Consider the following 25,888-nt stretch of genomic DNA (forward strand, 5'->3'; position numbering starts at 1 on the left):
TGTATCAGAGGTATAAGAGAACAATAAAGGAAGGCAATAATATTAGAAACTTCATAAGCATGAATATAGAGAAAAATGACATTGAAGAGCAAGGTTTAGAGTTGCTTATTAGTTCAGTGTTGGTATATTTCTTACTTGCTTAGCTAGGGTTGCGTTTAGTTATACAGATGTGAAAACAAGAAACTAAACACTGTTTTTTTAACATATGGCTTCCCATATCCTGTTTTTGGAGGGCTGACCTGTGGCACAGAAATCTGACTGCATTTTTAATATTAATAGTGCTAACTCAAGCTCTGTCTTGATTAAAATATAGCTTTTTGTATCATTTACTTTCTCTGTGAGGAAGATGCCTCCATGACAAGTCACTGACTATATGCTGTTATGGAAGTTCTTACAGCAATTTTATGTTAACAGTGTTAACATTTCTATTGTGGGAGCTGCTAGTAGTCATGACCAGGACCATTACATCTTGTCCTGGACAGATGTTTTACTTAGATGTGGTCCTACCTTACAGAGTTCATGTTGTAAGATCACAGTCCATACACAAAGGAGAGGCAGCAAGGGAGTCAAATCTAGGTATGTTCTATATGCATTAATATATTTCTGTGTGCATGTTTACAACTATTTTGAGTTTGAAAATTACTGAAAAGCAGGTTTTAACAACAGCCTATCAGTCAGCCTAATTTTGGCTTATGCCATATTGCTGTTGCAGTAGGATTAGGTCTTGAAAGGGGTTAGAAGAAAAGGAATAAGATTATAAACAAGAGGTATTTTGGAAGCAAGGGTGAAGGTATGGTTTTTGGGATGAGCAGGTGGATGGTTAAGCTTAGCGTCATTGGTCAAACAGCATGGTAGAAAAACACAGAAGGAAGAATAGGTAATATCAGAGAGAGACAGAGGCCTATGAAATTCTTGAAAGTTAGAAGAAACAGTTACTTGATATAGTCACTGGACAAGGAGGGCTTTGAAAAGGGCCATTAACCTCTGTTCAGAAGTTTGTCTTATGTATGTTGGAATGGGATGAAAAGAGGGTTACAGGCATCAAGACAAGAGATGAGGGCCTGGATGCAGCAGCAAGATTGGCTACAACATAGCTATGCGCATGTGAGAGAAATGGTGTCAAAGCTGACTCCTAGGGATAGACAGGTAACATGGTGGTGTGAAATAGGGAAACAGGCTTTGTAGGAAAGACTGGGAATTTTGTGTTGCTAAACTTAGTTGAAGCATCCAGAAGGTGATGGAGAGAGCAGCTGAGGTGGGGCTTTCGAGGAGGGTATAACGGTAGGCTTATGTGACTTATTCTTTTAGGTTTTTTTAATAGCAGATGAGTGAATCACTGAAGTCATTCATAGAGTTTAATTTTTAATCTACATTGTCATTTTTATGTATTATAATTAAATAATATATTTTGTCTTTGTACACCTGTGATATTCATGTTCCTTTTGCAATGGAAAGGTGACCAGGAAAGGGCATGTCCCAGAAATATTGATTAAGTATGGGTCTAGTAATCAGACTCACTTTGATCTGAGTAAGTTGGTTGGCTTTATGCCTTCCTGCCAGAGGAGGTCTTACCAAGATTTATCTTTACATGAATTTTTAAGTAGCATTCACAAAATATTGTGTGTATCTGGCATCAGGTTAATGATGTGCTTCCAGACTTCCAATAGGAAGCTGCTTGAAAATATTTGCCTCTGTTACTGATGCGTTTTACCATCTGTAGATCATATACCACCTAGTCTTTCATACTTCCGCTAGGTCTATCAGTGCTTCCATCCAGCGTCATGCATTGCAAACATCTATATATGTATCCTTTCACCTGTGATTCAGCATTCTCCCTCTCTCCCTCTCTTCACAGCAGCAACATTTGTGTCAGATGGGTTGCAGCCATTATCAATCTGCAGCCTACATATTGAATGTTCAGGGAGGTTAGTTGATGCTACTTGTCCTGGTATGATAGGCTAGAAATTACACTGGGGAAAGTTGTAAAGGTTCCTGTGACCTCTTCCCTTGTTGTTGGTGAGGGGACATTATTGTCAAGAAAGTTACAGGAATGTCAACTGAAAGGCCTTTGCTGCTGCTTGTTGCTTCATCTATTGGTAGGGAAGTGTGTGGAGTTCTAAAATTCCCCAGTCAAGTGCCTGATGGGGGAGTATTCCCCAAGTTGAGTAAAAGAAAGGATAGGGGATGAGAAGGAGCAACTTGTCCCTTGTGCACTCTTTCCTTTCTCTCTTGGTTTGCCCTGTGAGCCAGTTTTCCCTTGACTGCTGGTGGTTTCTTCCCAGCATGGCACTTTTTGCTTTTGCAGTTATGAAATGCTTACATGCATTTGGGGTCTCCATATGTCCCTAAAATGCACACTATAGTGATCCAGTCTTGAGTACTTGTGGGCATTTAGTGCATTAGGCAGGAAAAAGAAAAGTCCTACGAATGTTAAATGGACAGAGTGCTCAGGAAGTCTCACTAAAGGTGAGTTTCTTATGCGTTCTAAGTGTTTTTCATTTTGGTTATACAGAATAATGTGTCATTCTTTGAGAGAAATATTATCATATTGCCACTTACAATTTTATTTCTTCAAAATATGTTAATGAATTTTTAGTAGCAGAAGTAAGAGACTATCGTGAAACTGTTTTCCCTCCTGAAAAGGTCAGTTCTCTAACCAGTCTTAATTATTTTCTAAAATATATTCACCCTATAGAGGAAAACTGAACTTGGAATAATAAACTGTGTCATGGCGGGGTCCTCATGGAGGGCCGTGATCTCCTTGAGGCCCTCTCACCGCGCTACTTCGGCCCGAGGGCACCCTCCATTCTCGCCCGCCACGTCTTGATGGAATATGTAATAGGGAGGCTGCCTTGTGTTTCCTCGGGCACGTAAGCTCCTGGACCCCTCGTGGGTCTCCCCGTACAATGGGCGCTACCCAAGCACCCCAGCCTTAGGGGCTATGCGTGGCTCCTACCAACCCCTAATACCACGCCCCAAGCCTCGCAGATGTAATAGACGTTGTCCGGTCTGTTCGCCCACTTCCCGGGCCTCCATGGGCTCCCTCTCTCATGCCCAGCCTCTTGCTGGGACTCTCGTCTAGCCCACTCTGGGCCTCCCCTGCCGGTGTGGTTCCGCTCAGGGACTCTCTAGTGGGTCCCGGCCCTTCCGGCCAACCGCACGGGTACCCTCTCTGACCTCGGCTCACCGCGCTGCTACTCCCTGTCTTCCCAGGGGCAACCGCAGCTCCCTGCCTCGGTCTGAGGGGTGTTGCTGCACTAGCCTGCGGCCAGGCTCGCTATGCCCGTCTCGGGCTCCTCGATATGGCCCCTCTAGGGCTCCTCAGTAATGGCCCCTCTCTAGGGCTCCTCAGTATGGCGCTCCCCCTCTTTGGGGCTCACCACGCCCCCACGGGGCTTCTTAATCATATACAATGGCGCTCCCCCTCTTTGGGTCTCGCCACGCCCCCACGGGGCTTCTCAATCATATACAACTCTCTAGCGGGCCTCCGGTCCTATGGGCCAACCGCACGGGCACCCTCTCTGACCCTGGCTCACCGCTCTGCTACTCCCTGTCTTCTCGGGGCAACCGCAGCGCCCTGCCTCAGTCTGAGGGGTGTTGCCGCACTAGCCTGCGGCTGGGCTCGCTATGCCCGTCTTGGGCTCCTCGGCATGGCGCTCCCCCCTCTCTGGGGCTCGCTGTGCCCACACTGGACTACTCAATAACATACAATGGCGCTCCCCCTCTTTGGGGTTCGCCGTGCCCACACTGGGCTACTCAATAACGTACAGTGGCGCTCCCCCTCTTTGGGGTTCGCCGTGCCCACACTGGGCTACTCAATACTATTGCCCCTTTCCTGGGGCCGGGGTCTATGTTCCCCCCCACACGCAATCCGGGGTCTAGGTCCCCGTCCGCAACCTACGGGTTGCGCCTGCAACCCACTGGCCGCGCTCCTCGCCGCCAGTTGCTCATGCACTGGCGTGCGAGCTGCGCCTTCCCTGGTGCTATGGAAATAAAGCGCCCTCTTGGCGCTAGGGCACCCCACACTCTCTGGGGTCCCTGTGATTGAGGCCTCCTCCAACCCCTACAGCCTCACCCAAGCCTCCGGGTGTAATAGCACAAACACAACACAAAACCACAAGCCCCTAGGCTGTAACATAACCACAAGCCGCATGGCCATAACTCAGTATCATAGCTCGAGCCTCCAGGGCTATCATGAGCTGTACTTGCAACTCAGGCTCCTTCCCATATCTCGGCTGAGGGAGCTCCTGCCTCTCTGGCTGCTGGCAGAGAACTGCCAGCCTGGCTTCGGCCCTGGGCTTTATAAGGGCCAGGCCCTGCCCCCTACAGGCAGCTGGCTCCGCTTGGTTGCTCCGGCAACCTGCAGCTGCGCTCATTACCTGAGCAAGCCTCAGCTGGGCTCGTTATGTCAGGCCAGGGTGCGCTCACTCGCTCCCTGGCAGTTTCTCCTCTATAGGAGCAGGGGCACCGAGGTGCCCTGCGACAAACTGACCTAAGAAATTAACTCCTACATTCCCCCACCAAAAAATTGTTTACATATTTTCTTTTATGTATCTAGCTGGACAACCCATATAATTCAAAATGTAACTTGCTTCTGAGGAGTAAGCATTTTAACCATTTTCTTTTGGCAGACTTGATCTACCATAGTTTGTTTTGTTTTTTTAAAGTGCAGTGGGTTGTGGCTGAGAGAATAGAATTAAAATACCCTTGAGGGGTAGAGAAGGAATCTTGTTGGAAGTCTGCCTTACCTTTAGGTGGAAGGGCAGAGAGGAAGTTTTCAAGCCACCCAAATCAAGCCTTTCTTCTCCTGAAGCCTGTTGCGTGTCTTCGTTCCCCCCACCCTATTCAGAGCCCACATTTAAACTGTCTGGAACAGGCAATAAACAGCCTGCTATCGAGGCATTAGTGTTAGGTTTTCACTTGATGGAAACTTGTCACAGGCGGAGAAGAAGGGCTTTATTTTATTTCTGAAGTGGCTTTTTAATGACTGATCCCCTGGTGCATGGAAAGGTTGTAAAATACAGAAGGTATGTAGCTGAACAGGATCCCCTTTATAGCATGGCACTAGCAATGCTATACTTATGGTTGAGATGGCATTTTCATTCGAAACCTCTGTTGCCAGTCGTTGTACAACTTTTTCCAAAAAATTGCCACTGAAGCTAAAATGTTTCATGCTTGTTGTTAATGCTGAGCTGAATTAATTTATAACATGCTAAAAAAAGACTTCAGCATTTGTAGAGTTATCTTGGCACTGCTTAGAGCTTCACAGACAAACTATAAAATAATGTTTAGTTTCAAAAGTTCAGTTTGCTAGGCATCAGTGTTTATTAGAGAACAGTCCCACAGTAAAGGCATGAGCTCTTATTTGACTCTTCAGTCAATTAGTTTTCCCCTAAAATACAAAAACTTAACCAAAACTAAAACTATTGTGACATTAATTGTGATTTTAAAGGTACCAAAATGAAAGAAATTTGTGTGGCTTCAAGAGCTTTGTGATGGACTTGATAAAGAACAGGAATTAGAGTTATCTGACACCATGATGAGCATTTAGGATTCATGGTACTTATGTTTGATTTAGGATTTTATTTACCATAGTTCTTCCACAGTTGACTCTTCTGAGTATCCATGTTAAAATCTACAGGTTTCTTTCTTTATGCGTAATGTAAGATTACATGACATAAGCCCATTTGCGGTGCCGTTTATAATGGTCTCTGATTGTAGTACAGTACCTAAGGGATGCATTGCCACTGAATTAAAATAAAACTGAAATTTTATAGTTACTGCTCTGGCTGCTGTTGTCTGTTTGAAAAGACATCTTGTTGCTCCATCAAAGGGCTTCTTGCTCTGAGCTCCCATTCCCGTCATTCATGAAATAATAGATCCTGAAATAAATGGGCCTTCGTGGTCAGAAGTGGCATATTAAGAAGCAACAAAAGCTCTACGTCTAATGTAGCACTGAAATAAGTTTACTATGTCTGACTTTTCCAGAATGTGATGTTATCAGGTCAGCCAATTACATTACCTACTGCTACCCTGACTCCAACCAGTGACTGCATTCATCGTTTTTTCTTCCAAAAAGTCATAAAGTAAATTTGGAATCATAAGTCAGTTAATCCTGCTCTTCTGGTAGTTAAATCAGCAGAAGCAATTGTTTAAGATAACTATTCTTAGAGTTTTCTTTAGTGCACGTATTAAAAGACATGATGTGATAAGGGCCTACAACATTTTTCTGTACACAATTTTTTTATTGCCAATATATTATAATTTTTGAGCAACTTACAAATCGAACATAAAAGAGAACTGATTGACATAATTTATTTCCATTTTCCAAAAGCCAAGTTAGAGAGTAGAACAATAAGGAGATTAAAATAGTCATGTGGTAAGAGCTAAAGTTCTGCCGATGACTAGAAAATAGCTAACAGTAGAGGTTCCCCAGGAACTTAGTCAGTGATCCCTCTGGATAAGCATAATTCCTTAATGATTCTGGAAAAGAATGATGATCAGGGTGACAGTTATAATATGCAGGTGGCATAGGTTGGTCAGAACAAGTGAAGAGAGTGGGTAATTTCCAGAGAATGTAAAAAAGCTGGGCAACTAGAGGATAAATGAAATTCACATAGCCTGGTGCACTGTTATCCATGTGTTGGAATCTGGGGACATTTTTAGACGTGGTGTGGGACATGGTGCCAGGTGCTTTAATTAATGAGTTGCACTAATTAAAAGTGCCCATGCATCATGTGTATTAGCATCCACACGCATCCTTCGTACTGAAAAAATGGCAGTGGGGCACTTTGAACTGATGCTCGTTGAACATGTTTTATTTCAAAGGACGCTCACCACCATTTTTTCAGTGCTGAGATGTACTGGGATGCTGATGCACGTGATGAGGAAGACTACCAGAGTGCATCAGTTTCTATGCTCCAACAGACCCTATTTCCAGTGCATCAGAGCAGATTCCACACGTGTATAGGAGCCCTGGGAATTTAAATGACATTTATGCGTTCATGGATTTCTAAACTTAGTTATAGCAATGTGAAGGAGTGAGACAGAACTTACAGCATGAAGGGCTGGCAGGGCTGCAGCTGCAGCCCAGAAAGGAAGGAAAATACCCACCCAATTTCCAGAGCAGCATCTCACTCAGGATTGGTGGAGGGAGGTCACTCAAAGGTATTTCCAGCCCCAGAGAGGGGTCAGTTCCCTGCAGGCTGCAGAGAGAGAGAAGCGGCTGAGCGTCTCAGCAGGCGGAAACTGCAGAACTTGCCTGAGTAACGCTGTGGGAGTGAACCTGAGGCAGGCAGAGGCCTGCAACCAAGCGGCTAGTGGTAATCTCCAGAGCGGAGCTGCAGCTGAAGATCCAGAGTGAGGGAGTCCACAAGGCCTGAGAGAATCTCCGGAGTGGAGTTTTCCAGCAGAGAATCCAGAGGAGGGCCTGAAGGAAAAAATCTACAGTCACAGGTAGAGCATTCCTGCACAGGGAGGAAAACCCCAAAGAGACTGTGAGCATTCATAGGGGTGCAGGGCAGGCTAGCACACAGCAAAAAATGGATTAGGGGATTGTTTGCCTGAATTATGGTAATTGGGAGGTTGAGCACCTGATCATGAGAAAAGGGGACATTACCAGAACCTGACAAGAAGACTGAGAAGCAGCCAGGGTTTTCTGTAATTTCTTTTTGCTGTTTACTTTGATTTTTTGAGCATAGGCCAAGACCGGCCCCTGGAAGGGTGTACCCAAAAGAGGCACTAGGACACCCTGGGGTAGGGGCAAATAAGGTTATAATTGGCAGGACTGCAACCTGGCTGTGGAAGAATATCGTAAAACACCATCTGGAGAGGCTAGGCTGGGGTAAAGGGGAGGTTTAGAGCCCCACAGAAGATACAGGTATCAAGACCAGGCAGGATCACTGTGGGCATTGCCTCCCAGGAATATATACGTCATCAAAGCCGTGGCAGATGAGAAAACGTAAGATCCACTTCCTGGCAGACCTGGTGATCCAGAGCCAAGGTCTACCCTGTTGCCACCTGTAGGCAGATGAGCGCAGGGCAGTACTAGCAAGCCCTATAATACCTACAGCGTCACAAGCAACTTGCTCACTATAGAGTGGTTGTTCTAAAGGAGAATAATTGTAGTCAAAATGTTATCAGAGAATCATAGAAGTAGGGTCAGAAGGAACCTTGTAGATCTTCAAGTCCGACCCCCTGCCTGGGCAGGAAGAAAACTGGGCTCAAATGACCCCAGCCAGGTAGGCATTGAGACGCTTCTTAAAGACCCCCAGGGTAGGAGCCAGCACCACATCCCTTGGAAGTTGGTTCCAGATCTTAGCCGCCCTAACTGTGAAGTAGTTCTTGCGGATGTCTAATCTAAACCTACTCTCCAACAACTTGTGGCCGTTATTCCTTGTTATCCCGGGGGGCGCTAGGGGAAACCAGGTCTCCCCCAAACCCTTCTGGTCCCCCCTAGTAAGTTTATAGATGGTCACAAGGTCCCCCCTCAGTCTTCTCTTGTGAAGGCTGAATACGTTCAGGTCCCGTAGCCTCTCATTGTCCCCGGATCATGCAGGTCTCCCTCCTCTGGACCCTTTCAATGTTGTCCACATCCCTCTTGAAGTGGGGTGCCCAGAACTGGACACAGTACTCCAGTTATGCAATTACTGTGCATAAATCATAGATTTCATAGACATTAGGGCTGGAAGGGACCTCGGAAGATCATCGAGTCCAGCCCCCCGCCCAAAGGGCAGGACGTCAGCTGGGGTCATAGGATCCCAGCAAGATAAGCATCCAGTTTCATCTTGAAGGTGTTCAATGAAGGCGCTTGAACAACCTCCGGTGGCAGGCTGTTCCAGACCTTGGGGGCTCGGACAGTAAAGAAATTCTTCCTTATGTCCAGCCTGAAACGATCTTGTAGTAGTTTGTGACCATTCATCCTCGTCATCCCTTGGGGCGCTCTGGTGAACAAACGTTCCCCTAGATACTGGTGGTCACCCCTGATAAACTTGTAGGTGGCCATCAGATCACCCCTGAGCCTGCGCTTTTCCAGGCTAAAGAGCCCCAGGGCTCTCAGCCTGTCATCGTAGGGTCTGCTTCCTTGACCTCTGATCATGCGCGTGGCTCTTCTCTGGACTCTCTCAAGCTTCTCCACATCCTTTTTGAATTGTGGAGCCCAAAACTGGACGCAGTACTCCAGCTGCGGCCTCACTAAGGCCGAGTACAGGGGGAGAATGACGTCCCGGGATTTGCTTGAGAAGCATCTATGGATGCAAGCCAGCGTTTTGGTCGCTTTACTAGCCGCAGCATCGCATTGCAGGCTCATGTTCATCTTGTGGTCAATGATGACCCCCAAGTCTCTTTCTTCCATAGTGCTAACCAACATAGCACTGCTGAGCCTATAAGGATGCTGCGGGTTTTTTTTTCCCAAGGTGGAGAACCTTGCATTTATCGGCGTTGAACACCATCAGATTCTCATCTGCCCACTTGCTGAGCCTGTCCAGGTCAGCCTGGATCACCCGCCTGTCTTCTGGTGTGGATGCTTTGCCCCAAAGTTTGGTGTCATCGGCAAACTTGGCCAGTCCGCTTCTGACTCCAGTGTCCACATCATTAATGAAGATGTTGAACAGTATGGGTCCAAGGACAGAGCCCTGGGGGACCCCACTGGTCACAGGACACCACGATGAGTGACTTCCATCAATTACTACCCTCTGGGTCCGACCCCGGAGCCAATTTTCCAGCCAGTGGATCGTGGGGGACCCAAGGCGACAATTGGCCAGTTTCTCCAAGAGACGATCATGGGACACCAGATCGAAGGCTTTTTTGAAGTCAAGATATATGACATCAATCTCATCTCCCTTGTCCAGGTGATAGGTCACCTGGTCGTAGAAGGAAATGAGATTGGTCAAGCAAGACCTACCCGCAACAAACCCGTGCTGGCTATCCCTTAAGATGTTGGCGTCGGCCAGTCCATTAAGGATGGCCTCCTTAATAAACTTTTCTAAGATCTTCCCTGGGATAGAAGTCAGGCTGATGGGCCTATAGTTAGCCGGATCCACTTTCCTCCCTTTCTTGAAGATAGGCACCACATTGGCCTTCTTCCAGTCTTCGGGCACTACACCAGAGCGCCAAGAGTTTTCAAAGATCCGCGCTAGAGGCTGGGCTATGATGCTCGCCAGCTCCTTGAGTACCCTGGGGTGAAGATTGTCAGGGCCAGCTGACTTGAAGGTATCCAGCTTCTCAAGATGTTCCTTCACAAAGTCAGCATTAATGGAGGGCAGGGGATCACCCTCACCCGGACTTCCCGGCCCTGTAGCAGGCACGGGCGTCCCATGGGGCTGATGAAAGACCGATGCAAAGTACCTATTTAATAGGTTGGCTTTTTCCTGGGCGTCAGTTGTCAGTTGCCCCATCTGGTTCAGCAGGGGTCCAACGTTGCCCCTGCTTTTCCTCCGGCTCCCCACATATCTGAAAAAGGACTTTTTATTGTCCTTGATGCTCAAAGCTAGCTGGAGTTCAGTTGCAGCCTTGGCTTTCCTGGTCTGCTCCCTACAGGACCGGACCAGTGCAGAATAATCCTCCTTGGAGGTGACTCCCATCCTCCATCCTTTGTAGGCCTTTCTTTTTAGCCTCAGGAGGTCTGCTAGGTCCCTGGAGAGCCAGGGGGACTGCTGTCCCCTCTTGCTGCCTTTCCTCCGAGATGGAATAGACTTAGTTTGTGCATTGAGGATCGCTCCCTTGAGGAGCAACCACTCTTCTTGAACTCCCCTCTCCCTGTGGTCACAGTCCCTTAGGGCCTCACTGACAAGCCTCCTGAGCTTGTCAAAGTCGGCTTTCCTGAAGTCAAGGACTTGCGTGTTGCTGACTGACTTGCCAGCTTTTCGGCGGATGGTGAAGGTGATCAGCTTGTGGTCGCTGTCACCCAGCTTCCCATCGATCACTAGGTCGCCAACTAGGTCCTCCCCAGTAGCCAGCACCAGGTCGAGCAGCGCTTTGCCTCTCGTTGGCCCATAGACTTCTTGAGTCAGGTAGAGATCAATGATCCTACCTCAGATCAGGTTGAAATCAAATCAATTATGTCCTCACCTTGCACAGTTTGTTCCAGCCTGTTTGTGATTTCAGATAGTAATAAACTATTAGTTACATGAATCTAGAAAGCTGTTTCTCCAGAGGGCATATTTTTACATAATTATATGCTAAAAATGTTTGAAAATGTTAAAAATGTTTGTCTTGCATGTGCTGGTCAAATCCTGTTCTTTCCCTTTTGTAGCAGGTTTACTGTCTAGAATATAGTTAGATCTATTGCACAAAATTTGTTTTCTTTTCCTAATTGATAGTTCATTTTGTGAACATTAGGTATATTTTCAGTAGCCAAGTATCTGGATTTTTGTTCCTAAGATGGTGGTTGCTCCTTTTCCTTTCCTTTTTTTTAAACAATAAACTCAAATTAGCTACCAGATGACACACATATTTCTGGAATTTAATTATCATGATAGAAGTGTAATACCAGAACATTATCGTGTTTAATAAGAATTGTAGTCTTGTTTGCTACTGAAGTAATTTCAAGTTATGGCTGCATTTTTCTACTTGAAGTGAAATACTGGAAGTTGGACATAATGTGAAGCACTATGCATAGCTGCTAGCTTTTAAGTAATGAATGATTTACCTAAGACATTTCTGAAGACTTTTAACACATGATAAAAATGTATTCAAATCAGTAAATGGGTATAGAAGGCCAGATTTGATAGAAACATAGTCATGTATTCATACACCACTCTGTATAAGTATGCATGTGTGGACATATATGTAACCTATAATTAGCATATAATAATAGATATAATAGCTATACAGGTGTTGATATCTATTCTAGAGTTGAAGTTGTATCTTTGAGTTTAGTCATGCTTCATTTCTTTCATATTTCATTAACTGTGTAACACTGTTGCAAGGTACTGAGGTGCCTGCTCCTTTAAGGGCAGAAACTGCCTAGAGAGAGACCCCTAGCAGTCAGTCAGGAACCCCACAGCTGCAGGTTACCATGGCAGCAGGAATGAGGGAATTAGCCTGCACCTGCAGGCGGTCAGCTGACCAGAAGAGGCAGGGACTGGGGCACACATAAACCCCAGGGCTGAGACTAGAAGGCAGTTTTCTGTCAGCAGCCAAAGGGGAAGGAGCTCTCTTAGAGGAAGGTAAGTGGAGATGGTTGACTTCCTGTTCTACTTCTGGTAGGATTAAGTGGCTCCAGGGGCTCACCAGGGACCCTGGCCTACAAGGCATTTAGTGCTAGGGGAGAGAGGTTCAATGGTTTTAAAGGGATAGAGCACACCCTGAACTGCTTGCATTGTTATAGCCCAGGGGCTCATATTTTGATTTCTCTTTGTAAACTGGTGGATTGGGCTGAGGCTATTGGGGAAGGAGGAGGCCTCATTGGGGGCCCACTACAGTGTGGGGACCCCAGTGCCAAGGGCACGGTGACAAAGGGAGCGAGCAGACCCCAGCACCAGGGGGCGCAGAGAGAGAGACAGGGCTGCAGAGAGCCCAGCGATGACCGGAGGCCAAGTTAAACTAAGGCCTCGGAGGGAGAATGTGTGAATGCCATCCGCAAAGCTTAGGGCATGGTAAAGGGGCAGTTTGGAGCCACTCATCTAGCCCATAAGGCTGAGAGTGTCCCATGAGGCATCCATTTTGAGTGGGACCCAGAAGGGGGTCCAAGAAGGCGCGGGGTCAGCAGGGTCCATCAGGACCGTGTCTAAATATAAACTTGAGGGCAGCCTCCCTATATTATAATTACCAGCAAGATGTGGCAGATGAGGAAAAGGGTACCTGTTGGGTAAGATTGGCATGGTTACGGAGCCCTAGGGGCATCACGGCCATCCCTGGGGACCCCATCCCATGACAAACGCGTTGGGGTCCCAGGAGTGGCCATGACGCCCCCTGCAGGTTCTGTGACCGTGCCCTGCTCCACCCATAGGGTGCCTTCCTGTCTCACCTGCCACGCCTTGATGGAGTAATGACAAATGGGGAGGCTGCCCCCAGACCTTTGCGTAGCCCTGGTTCTACTGAATGCATATTAGGGTCCTTGAACACCCTACTAGTCCTCACTGTTCCTCAACCCTTCACTTGTCCTCTATAGTCAACTGCCCAGGAGGGCACCCAAAGACCTAAGGGCTAATTGTGTGGCTCCAAATCCTTCCCTACACTGTGCCCCATGCCTTGTGGGTGTTACTGTCAATATTGTTGGGGTTTCAGCCTCCCTGGCTTCTGCCCTTTTAATCTGGTTAGGCCTTCTAGGCTAGGCCTGCTGCGTTAGACCTGGTTTTGAGGCTTTAGCATGCATTTGTCCCTTCCACCACTGGGCTCCTGGCTCCTGTTTACCCCTGTGCGGATGCACCTTCTCTGGTGCCAGGCCCCTGTTTCTGTGCCTTGCACTATGCCCACTCTGGGCTCACTACTTATTAGAGCCTTGAGCCTGCCTCTGCCACTAATGGGACCTCCATAAACCTTCCCTATATTCCCAACCCAAACCTCTGCCGTAAGTCCCCTGTCCCTTTAGGAGTGTAAGCCTTCACTCACTAATACAGCATCCTGGGCTCCTTGGGCACATCTACACTTGCGATTTAATGCTCATTAGCCTATTTTAATTTGCATTAAACGTCACTTAAATACTGTTCTCTTTAGTAAATTGCATTAAGACATGCTAATGCACATTTTCCCAGTACCTCACAATGGAGATACTAGATTTTAACGCGCATTAACTAAAGTGCATTAATGCACATGTAGATGTGCCCCTTGTGAGCTCCCTGAGCCCCACTGTTCCTGCAGGTAGCAAAGCTGTTGGCTCAGCATCCCTGGGTGGCTCTCCAGGGTAGGAGCTCTATCCCTTGTGGCTACCAGACATTTCCCTGCCAGCCCCAGCCTTGGGCTTACATGCCCCCAGGGCCCTGCCTACATCTGGTCAGCTGACTGCCTTGTTTGCTCTGTTCCCTGGCAATTGGCAGCTGCTGTGCCCTGCCTATCCTGTAGTGCTCCATGGCTGGGCTAGCTTTATTTGTGGTACACTGTGGTAAATTAGGAGACTGAATTTAAACTCACCAAGAACAAAGATATTTGCAGATTTTGTCATGAAAAATTATATATAGGTTCGCCATATAAAAAATGTGTACCGTGTTTCAGAGACTTGGTTGGAACAGAGCTGATTGTTTTATTAACAAATGGTCCACAACTTTCACATTTCATCTACTATATTTTCTTTAGAATATTTCAGACACAGGCTGTGATATGGGATTTGAAAAAAAAAATCAAATGTTAAAAGTTACCCCTCAAAATTTGTCACTGATCGAATTCACTGGCTATGATATGGTGTGAAGAAAATATTTTCACATAGAATAGATTCTCCCAAAGCTAAAATTTCATTTAAAACCATGTTTTTAGCACTTGTAAATACAAAGACACCCTTGAGAACATGACCGGCATATTGCAAAGGTTTCCTTCTTAGCTTTGTTGCAGGACTCTGGGTACCAGCACCGTGGGGTGCCGCTGTGAACTCCCAGCCCCGGGGGTACTCCTGCAACTGGGTGAGTGCAGGTGCTGCAGTCCTGCAGTGCAGGCGTGCCCTACCAACTTCATGACTGGGAGATCCCAGTGGAATGCCCCCATGGCTGGAAGATCACAGTAGCTGAGGGGGCTCTCAGCCATAGGTGCTTGCTTCTTGCTGGTGCAGGAGGAACCTGAGACTGGGTTCCCTCTGCATAGGCAATTAGGCATGATGGCATCAGAGCTGGCTTAGCCCTTTAGTGGGCCCTAGGCAAACAAATTTGTGGGCCCTGGGCTGGTCAAGAACCCCTGCTTCCTACCCCGGCACTAATGAGCGGGGTTCAGAGCTGCCACTAGGAAGCTGCTGCTACTGCAGCAAAGGGAAGGGCAGAGGTGGATTTTTTAAAGGATTTTTGGGGCCCTGGACAAGGAGAAAATTGGAGGCCACCTCACCCCACAGGAGCTCTCTGGGCTGGCCTGGTCCCTGCCTGCAGCACTGCACACAGTGACACAGATGCACAGAGACACATTTTTCCCTCTCAGGACCTCGCCCACTCACAATCACTCTGAGGTTGCGCCCCCTTGCCAGGAGTTGCCCATGGCTTTGTCTAGCTCCTCCATAGCCACCCCTCCCAGTACCACCACCCACCCGCAGAGGCATAGCTCAGTGCTCTGTCCTGGCATGGACCCCAGAGGCATAGTGCAACACTTTCGGCCTGGCCCAGCCCTGGCCCTTCCCTGTCCCCTCCCCGCCCCATTGGTGGAAGCTTGCAGGGAAGCGAAAGCTAAAGCTGCAGTTTTAAACTTGGTGCCATTCCCCCCCCCCCCCCCCCCCCCCCCCCCCCCCCGCTGATTGGCTGAGGGGCAGGGAGACAAAAACAGCACCAGGTTTAAAAACGCGACTTCCAATTTGCTGCTGCTGAGGATCTGGGGGCCCCTGATTGGTAGTGGACCCTGGGCCTGGGCCAGCTGGCCTGTCCATTAATCCGCCAAGGGAAAGAACTGGGGTCCTCAGCAACTCAGGGCCCTAGGCATGTCCATGCGTTAATCCAGCCTTGGATGGGATCTAATGTGGAATCCCACAGTCATCCCTCCTGCCATGCACAAATGGTATGGCAGGAGGTGCAATTGTGTGGATCATGTGTTTGGTCCCATTGCATATTTACCTGTGTGTATAGAGGGGCCCTTAGGAATTTTGACATTTATTTTATTTCTGTTCCTCTGTTCACTTACTCTTGCTTGTTGGCAAGCATCAAACATTTTTTCTTTATTTTTCTTTAAGCTGTTATGTTGGCTATATTACTTTTCAAATGTGTCATTATTTTTAAATGGGTTAAGTATTAGCATTGGCAGCTGATTTGGTGTTCACCACACCATAGGTCTTTTAAAAGTATCAGTATAATTTACATGAACTAGTAAAACCATCCAGAAGCCATTGTATATTCAGACAGTTGGAAAACCCACGCAGACCAAGCAATCATTTTACTGGCTTTGGTATGAAGGGTGTAAAGCAGCAAGGGGAAGGGAGGGGAGGGATGGCCTGTAAGGTGTATGGCTTTATTGAGGCACAGGGAAAATAGCACAGTCCACTTACAAATTCCAAAGACTGTTTGTTTTTATCTTTGATTTCCACGCCCCCCCCAACCCCCCCCCCCCCCCCCCCCGGCCAAAGAGCAGCTTTGAGAGAGAATTCAATGACAGGATGTTTTAGTTAAAGAAAATTTTGCCTTCCTGCTTCCTATATGGGACAGCGCAGCAGCATGATAACAAAGTACTTGACCTTTTTGTTTTTGCTGTCTGTGCTCATGAAATATGGTGATGTTCTCATAATATTTGTGTGAACTACTAACTGTTGTGTGAAATGGGGAAATACAAAGTCTTGGGTCCATTTGGAATGTTTCCTCAGGCCAGAGCTGCCAGTTTTGAGTGATGTAATAACCAAGAAGATGATGGTGTAGTAATTTTTCTTATTCATCACAAATTTGCTGGACCTCACAGAGGGAAATGAACAACAATCCTACCTTTGCTCTAAAGAAAGCTACTGTAGAGAAATTACACAAATGGTGATCAGAAGCATGAGCATGTGTTTAAGAATTGCAGGCTGAATTTTTTAGTTATGTTCTCATTATATCCCAAACACCATGGCCTTGGATAGAATTTCTCATGACCCTCACTGCTTTTTAAGTGAGAGCAGAATTTGATTCTGGAAATACAGCAAAATACACACAGCTCTTCATGAAGTCTGATTGTTGTGCTCCCCTGACTTTTCAACATGTGTTGCTGCATCCTCTTTTTCTCTGTCTGTATATAACCCTGCAATTAAGGTATTGCCATTATTATTAGCAGTTTTGGGCATCATAAAGCCTATCAGAAAGCAAGCACAGCAGAAATGCTTTGATCCATAGAAGAGCCAAGGAATGGTCTTTAGTATACTACTTATTACATGTTTATTGTAATTACTTGTGGGGGCAGGATAGTGAACCTCTAGTAGTGAGATACCAAGGCATTTCAGTTTATTAAAGTACTTGAAGCATCTTAAACTACTTTTCTCTTCAGAGAAAAATATAAGAAGTTTGGTAGGAAGTCCATTCCTGCACAATGAATGTTCAGAAATGATCATAATAGAATAGGTTTTATATTAAATTAGCTGCTTGCATATCTTGCAAATGTCTTAAAAGTTATACCATTAGTACCTTTTTAAAGTTATCCATAGAATGCCACTTTACCTCTGGTGTAAGATCTATTAATTTGGCTATTATGAATCTACACACATTTTGAAAACCCCTGTAGCCTTGTAAAACCCCCAGGTCCTTATTAGTTGAAAAATACTGCCTTCTTACCAGGGCTTGGAGCCCCAAGGTAAGATCTTTGGCAGATAGAGTTTGAGATAATAGTTATGAAATAAAAGTCCATATGGATTTTTAAGACATCCTTTAATCTGTGGGGGTAAAGGTTATTTCTAAAGAGGTTTCCATTGGTAGCTACAGGTTAAACTGTGCTACATCTTTGAATACATTTCAGTATTAGGATGGCATAAATATTGCAAATGGACAAGAATATGTTGGCTTCACTGTAGCATTCATCCCTCTTTGCAACAAACAGACAGCCTGTAGCCAGGAAACTTTGTGGTTTTATGAATTTTATATTTGTTGAAGTTCTTTCCCTGTCTAAAAACCTTTCCTTATTGATTTGATATTTTAATTTGCAGTCTCTGCACATACATGTGGCCTAAAAATAAAGCACATTGAAAACCACTGCTAAGGGGGTGTCTGTTTGCTATACTCCATGGCTGATGCTATATGCCAGACTCAAACAAGGGATGGGAGGAAGGGACGGGTGACTAACGTGGTGCAGACCATAAAAGTGCTCCTTCGTGTAAAATTCAAGGTACTCCATCTCAAAATTCCTTTTTGCCAGGGTTTGTATACAGAGACAACTAGGTCCTGCCAAAGGAATGGTTATGGGGCAATAAGCACTTTCATAGTTGGGTAACAGGCATGATACAAGACAAAGTGGAATTCTGCAGGAGTACACACTTCAGCTTGCTATACTAAGCCTCTTGTATTACTTCTCATGATGAAGAGAAAGATGCATTAACAGACTACAGAGACATGTTCTCTGCATGGAGTTCCTTATCTGCCACATTTCTGATTGACAGAAGAAAGTTTAAGCTCTAATATTTGTAGCAGCATTTCTTGATTGTGTCCCTGTGTTTGTTGCAGCTTTTGCTTACGTGTTTGCTCAAGCTGTGGACACATGTTACAAATGCTCTTGAAATGCTACAAAAATGGTGTTTTATTTTTGTAGTGCTAACAGCATGTTCAGGCTCTTTGTAGTGCTACAGTCTTCATAGCCTCTCACATGCATTAAGTCCTGGTTCTTCAGATTCCAGAATGCACAATTTTGCACTAAACACAGGAGACTCTCTCATGGACTATTTTCTCTAATTTATGGATCTATAATGCATATCTGGGCTAATACTAAAAGCTCTCACAAAAAGAAACAAGATCTAGACCTACCAAGTTGCTGAATATTTCTTGTGTTGGTGGTAGTTCATATTACCCGGTTCTTCCTAGGAGATCCTTACCTGGTCACATCCTTACCTGGTCAGCTCTTAATGCTGTATATCAGTAAGGGCTTGCAAAGTGGGTCCTATTTGATTTAGATTTGGCCCGAATCAGGAACAGTCATTCGATTCGTTGATTTGGATCACTGTCCCTGATTCAATTCGGCCAAATCCAAATCTGAAGATTCGATGCTGATTCAGAGAATCCACGATTTGGACATAGACACAGCTTTATCTGTTTTTTTCTACGTACCTTGAGGTACCAGGCATGGCCTGTGAACGCTGTGATGCTGGGGTGGATGGAGCATCCCACAGGAGTGCGGGGGGGGGGGGGGGGGGGGACTCCATGTGCTCAGTGGTGAACCCGGAAGTGGACCAGAACTACTTCTGGTCCACTTCTGGTGGACTTCCAGTCCACTTCTGGGTCCGCTGCGGGGCTTGGCGATCAGCTGCGGGGGGATCCCAGGTACCCCACCAGACCTAGGAGGCACCAGTTGCTGAGCCAGGGAGGTGGGGGGGAGGGCCAGCATGCTCCTAGGCAGACCCAGAAGTGGACCGGAAGTGCTTCTGGTCCACTTCTGGGTCTGCTGCCAAGTGTGCTGGGAAGCCTCCCCGCACTCCTGTGGAACTCTCCATGCATCCCAGCATCTCAGCATTCATGAACCACTGCTACCTAGAGGTATGCAGAAAAAACATTTAAAGCTGTGTCTATGTCTGAATCACTGAATCTTTCTGAAACTCTCCAAATTGACTCAGAGGGTTCCAGTTCAATTTGGAGAGATTCAAGGGTCCTCTGATTTAATTCGGATTTGGAGATTCAGCCACGAAATCAGGCTGAACCTCTGCCGAATTGAATCAGGGACTGAAGCTTTGCACAGCCCTATATAATTAAAAAAAGAATATGGCAATAAGCTTGACATTTTAATCAGTGGAATGGAATGGCTGAACACCTTAGTCTTCCAATCATGCTGGTCTCCTCTTAAAGTAGCAAAGCAGATCAGAAAAAAATAAAAGCAGGTATCACTAATACTTCCAGTTGCAAAGATCCCTGACTCATTTCCTGTCTGGAATGGATTTCTTGCACATTATTCCATGTTCACAAGGTGCTATTATACAATATGTTGTAATCTTGAACAGTTGATATCAGTCTTTATAATTGTTGTCATTTTGCCAAAATGCATATACCTTAGTATTCCTAATTTTCAGTCATTTTTAATTTAATCATTGTGCATTTAACTGTTCTGGAGGTGGCAAGATGAACAGTTGCTTGATACAGAAGGTGGGAAATCAAGAGATAGCAATTCCATTGTAGTAATAATGTCACAGACAAGACCTGAGAAAATCTTTTGTTTCAGTAGTCTTTCTGTAAATTATTGGTGCCTTATAAATAATGGGGGGAAAATTAAAAGAAAATAAAAAGAGAACATGCAAAAAAAAAAAAAAAAGTGCGTCAAAGATTTTAATTACACAAAAGCCAGGAAATGTGGAATTTGCATTTTCATTGTAAAAGTACATGTCTATGTTATTTCAAGAAGTTAGTGATGTGTGCTGTTAGACAACTATGATACAAACATACTATATATTAGTGGTATGGACCACGCACACATGCTTACCTTTATTCGCAAATGGTAGTCATCTTCTCTTCAATGGGACTACATATACACAGAAGCCCATTGCTGGGTTGGAGTCTCATTTTGTGTAGTCCAGTCTTGTAAAATTCTGGTTTTCATTTACATACCTACATCAAGTAAGGATTTTAGCTGTGCATATACATTATCCATGTTTTCAGTGTCTTCATTGATTTATGGCAAAAGGCATACAACCAAGTTTTGTGTCTGGGCTGGTAGAGTCCTAATAGTTTTGCAAGGCTAATATATTTGATGCACAGATTATAAAAAGAGTTTTGATATCAAAATCATGTGAGATCTGTGTGCTTCAAACTTCACTGTTTATGCTGCCTTATCTGTTTCTGTGGTTTGCTGTGATTCAGAATAGCTCCATATAATTGGTCCACTTCTTGGTACACATTTCATTTATAGCCTTCTGCATGTAAAATAGTTTGATGTATTCCAGATTTTTATGTCTTTTTGTTCTTTATGTGAACCATCAAATTTAGAGTTGTTTTGAATGTTGAAATGTTGAAATTGAATGTTTTACCTGCAGGACTTTTGAAGATGTGTTGCCAAACTCACCATGAAATTCATTAGATTAATTTTCATAACATTTCCCATTCAGAAGCTGGTAATCTAGACCAATGACTAAAATGAATTTTCTACAACACATACTGTACATGTAATTTGATTTTGGTTTTGCATTTAAATACTGCATAATCAGTTCAAGTTACATTTTATTGGACAAATTGCAGAAAGTTTCACTGAAACACTGGACAGTCCCATATGTAAGAATTTAGTTACAATATATTTCTTGCTGATTGAACAGCAGTCACTCAACATCCACCAGAATTTTCAAGGCTATTTATTGTGCTGTTTACCTGTCAGACTACATTTTGGTGGATTTTCAGAATCCTGTCCTTGATTTTTAAAAAAGGATCTTTTAGTTTATCTTCCCGATGAGCTGTTACAGTAGTGACGTACATGGAAGTTTTGGGTGACCAGATTTTGAACCAAAAGACTGGATCTGAATGCATGCTGGCAAGTTTTGTTAGGAAGCTTGGTAGGAAGTTTGTTGGAGGCAGGGGGAGGACGGTGCTGTTTTATGCTTTTCTCCTTTTGCAGTAGTCCTGCAGTGCCAAGACTGGCTAACAGAATTGAAAAGAAGATAAACCTTATGAAAAACAGATTTTGAAAATGTGACCACCAAGAGGCTAATATAGACATAAAAATGGAGAAATTCTCATTCTCTCTTTGTATCTGGTAACGTTCCTTTGGGTCTGGAGGATGAGAGGATGGAAGCAGGAAACAAGCCTGGAGGGGAGTGATTTCTGAGCTGATTATTCACTGAGCTATCTTTCTGTCAGTTATACCAGCTCAACTGGGCAGGAAGTCCATTGGCTGAGCTGCATGGAGGCTTGGAAATTCAGGACAGAACACCACTGCTTATAAAACTGACAGGGAGACCAGAACATGCCCCTAAAGTAGAACCTTCTTGGCTTGATAAAGATAGATAGTCACTGTAACATTTTTAAACATTCAGACATGTCTATAAACAGTCTATATGCATGCTCCAGGGTAGAAGGCGGGGAGGGGGGCACACTTTAATTACAGCGACTCTGAGAGCTGCTCTAATTAAAGTGCCCGCAGTGTCTCATGTATTTAACATCCCGTGCTTCAAAATGGCAGTGGGGGCTCTTTAACTAACTTGCTCAATGAGCTTTAGTTAAAGTGCCCCCGTCACCATTTTGAAATGCAGGGGTGCTGAATACATGTAAAACAGAGGCTGTTGAAGCATACTAATTGGCACACTCCAGCAGACTCGCAACAGACTTAATTAACTGAGTCTGTTTCAACGTGTGCTAATTAGCATGCATTGGAGCAGAGCTCTGTCACATATATAAGTGCCCTTAATTATATGCGGATTTAAAACTGCCAGGGGTGGTGCTGCTCAGTTGTACATGAGCTTTTGGTCTACCAAGATGTCTCAGGGCACCTCGGTGCTCCTGCTCCTAGAGAGGAGAAACTGCCAGGGAGAGAGCCCTGGCAGGACAATAATGAGCACAGCTGCGGGTTGCCGGGGCAACTAAGGAGAGTCAGCTGGCCAGAAGGGGGCAGGGTCTGGCCCTTATAAAGCCCAGGGCGGAAGCCAGGCTAGCAGTTCCCTGCTAGCAGTCACAGAGGCAGGAGTTCCTGGAGCTAGGAGGCGAGCACTGTAGGAACTGCTCTAGCCGAGTGAAGGAGGGCAGCTCGAAGAGGTTTGAGCACCATGGTTTAGCCAGGCGACGTTGAGTTAAGTTGTGGCCAAGAGGCTTGTGTTTGGTTGTGGTTGTTTATTACACCGGTGGTTTGGGTGAGGCTAGAGGGGTTGGAGGAAGCCTCCTAGGGGGCTCACGGTAAAGTGAGGACCCCGGCGCCCAAGGGGGGGCGTAGCGCCCTCAGAGTTGCAGGGCAGAGTTGTGGGGTCAGTTAAGCTTAGAGAGGAGCGGCTGAACCCCAAGGGACCCACAGGGGTGTGGGTCCCTAGCGCCAGCGAGGGCACAGTATTCTCAGAGGGAACCCCAGTGGTGTGGGAACCCTGGCGCTAGTGAGGGCACAGTATCCTTAAAGGGGCCTCACAGTGGAGCGTGAGGACCCCGGCACCCAAGGGTTGCGCAGCAAGCCCCAGAGAGGGGCCGTATTATTAGGAGCCCAGGAGTGGGTGTAGCAAGCCGCAGAGAGGGGGCAGTATTGTTGAGGAGCCCTAGTGTGGGCACAGCAAGTCCCAGAGAAGGGGGACTATTGAGAAGCCCAGGATGGGCTTAGCAAGCCCAGGTAGTAGGCTAGTGCTGCAATAGACCTCAGACAGGGGCAGGGTGCTGCGGTGGACCCCGACAAAAGGGGGTAGCAGCATGGTGCGCCCGGAGGAGGGAGGTTAGCAGTGCGGTGGGCCTAAGAGGACCGTAGGACTCGATACGAAGTCCCAGAGTGGATAAAGGTCCCTGAAAGGGACAACACTTTAGAGAAGGCCTAAAGCCGGCCTCGAGAGCCCCAAAAGAGGGGCAGTATACTAGAGAGAGCCCGCAGTGGGCACAGAGAGAGAGAGCCCAGGAGGGGGCACTTCCATAAAGCGTATGGAGTAGGCCCGAGGGAGCGGGCGAGTTGATTTGCGACAGGACAACGTCCAGAACATCTGCGAGGCTTGGGGCGTGGTATTAGGGGTTGGTAGGATCCACGCATGGCCCTAAGGATAGAGTGCCTGCGGAGCACCTGTCGTACAGGGAGACCCCCGGGGGGTCCAGGAGAACACGGGGACCATGGGGACAGAGGTCCCCATTAGCCGTGCCCAAGGAGGTGTAAGGCAGCCTCCCGAACTTATTGAACATCAAAGACATGGCGGGCAAGAATAAGAGAGTGCCCTTGGGCTGGACTTGACACGGTGAGAGGGACATCAGGGAGATCATGGCCCTCCTGTGGGACCCTGCCGTGACACAAGACCCTGCTTTCATTTTGCACAGCTTCAGAGCCAGGATGGTAAACACTGCTTCTATGACTCATATTCTCCTTTTCCCTGCTGCTGAATTCAGCAAGGAAAGGAGGGATGACCATCACCAGGGATCACTCCCTGCATTCCAGAGCCCCATGAAAGCAGGGATTCTGGGCAGACCCCACCCCAAGCATCTGGTGAGCTCAGAGCTCACTGCTCATGCAGAGGTCTGGTAGGAGCCTGTGCTGACCCCAGGCAGTGAGCTCAGAGCTCACTATGTGTGTGTGGCACGGTCAAAATGGGTTCAGGGATACCCCCTCCATCCCCTCCCGCCTTGCCTCATCACTGGATCCTCTACCAAGACCTCCAAATGGTTTGTGAGGGGTTCCTTGCTTTCACTTTGCTTTGGCAAGGGCACTTTTTGGAACAAACCCAATAGCTTTCATGAGGCTCTTGGGATGTAAGGCCTCAGATTCTCAGCATGTAGAATCAGGAGTTAGTTCCTACACCATCTGCCTAGGTACTCGGATAACACTGTCTTCCTCATACATATTTAATTATTTTTTTTCCTTCCAGCATACCGTTAATAGGGATGCATCGTTTTCCCTATTGTATAGGTGGTGAGGGGACTAAGACACAGAGACAACCTGACTTCCCATTGGCTCACATGTTCCTTGCCCAAAGATAAGACCATCTTTGCTCTGTTAAACTTCCCTGTTAGCTGCCTTTTTGACCCAGAATAGAGAGCATCCAGGAATAACAACCTGTATATGTTGTCTGTTGACTTCTTACAGTACATTTAGCACATAAAATGCACGTTTATGTGTTTGGTGTAGCTATGTCTTGTGGTGTCCTCTTCTGGTGGCACTGTCTGCACTCCTTTCAGTAACTCATTGTGCTGGAGAGATTGGGGACCACACTTTGTTTTGAGGAAAGTAAATTTTGTGCCCGCTCTGAAAATGATCTATGTAAATAATTGCAGCCCTGCCTCTGCACCAAAATTGATAGCAAAGTGGTGATTTACTTAAAGAATATGCTTTTTATTAATTTTGATTGTTCAGTGTTGTTGATTCATAGAAACCAATGTCAACCAGTACAGCTGATGGATTCTTTTTCTTTTCAGTGAAAAATTGTCACAAAATGTCACATTTTTTCCAATTTTATTTTTGGCTAAAATAGTTTCATTTTTATTAAAAATAAATAAATAAATAAAAAAAATCCAAATAATTCTGGTGCTCTGATTTTTGTCAGAAACCCAAAAGTACTTTCCTTTATCTTTCACTGGGAAATAAGTCATTTCCTGATCAGCTGCAGTGTCTGATTTGTTTGTTCTTTGAAGGGGCCTGCAGTGCATGAGTGTGGATTTTAATATCCCTACCTAATTAGCAGTATCTTTTGCTACAGAATCATATTTCAGAGTGAAAACCTTGCTTAGGTGCATGCTGATCTAGTTAGTTGTGTCAGTATTGTGTAGTTCTAGAGGGCCAAGGGATTTGCTAACTATTGTTGCTTTACTCTTAAGCTCCTCTTCAAAGCTTCAGTTGTTGTACAAAGATATAGCAAAGCAGAGCTACCTGTTCGGCAAAAATTAAATGCACTTGAGTGCTTCAAGGATTATGTTACATGTTGATTTCTCCGGCTTATATTTGAACCTTTGTGAAGGAGCTGCTTGCCAAACTAAACCATCTGGCAAAATAGAGAGAGAAGTTGTTCAGTGTTTCTGGCAGTCAGTTTTTCACACTCCATCTTTAAAGGGCAGGGAGGCATACATAGAACAGCATGCATTTATCACTTGAATCTGTTTAAGCTATCTGCAAAACTTGTATTTCTGCCTCTGAAATAGATCTGAAGAGAATGATTAAAGGGCGATGATAATGTATCCCTTATCATGGAGAGAGCTATTCTTTAGCTGAAGCAAAGGCAAAGTTTCTCTGATGCCTTAATACTGTAAGCAAAGATTCTTCACATATGTGAGGATAATGGATACCAGGGATAGTATCATTACCTGACGTTCATTACCTCTGTCAGAAAACGATTGACTTGTTGGGATTCCAACCTACTTCACCCTTTAATATAATTTTTGGTAGGGAATAAGGATTCAGGACAGAAGAAAGTCACAAATCTTTGCTTCTTTGTGTTAGTTCATTTTAGTTATTACCAGGAATAATGGGAAGAAATTGCAGACCATTCCAACCAGTACATTTTTAAATTACTAAAATAATCAATTGCAGAAAT

At 45.7% G+C, this 25,888-nt stretch overlaps 1 protein-coding gene across 10 annotated transcripts in view; it reads left to right on the forward strand.

Moving 5' to 3' along the window:
• The window catches only part of MLLT3 (MLLT3 super elongation complex subunit), a 307,823-nt gene that overhangs the window by 173,785 nt on the left and 108,150 nt on the right, over nt 1–25,888 (forward strand). The gene's annotated exons all lie outside the window — the stretch shown is intronic.

The sequence above is a fragment of the Alligator mississippiensis genome, chromosome 3 (assembly GCF_030867095.1).
Source record: "Alligator mississippiensis isolate rAllMis1 chromosome 3, rAllMis1, whole genome shotgun sequence".
Lineage (NCBI taxonomy): Eukaryota > Metazoa > Chordata > Crocodylia > Alligatoridae > Alligator > Alligator mississippiensis.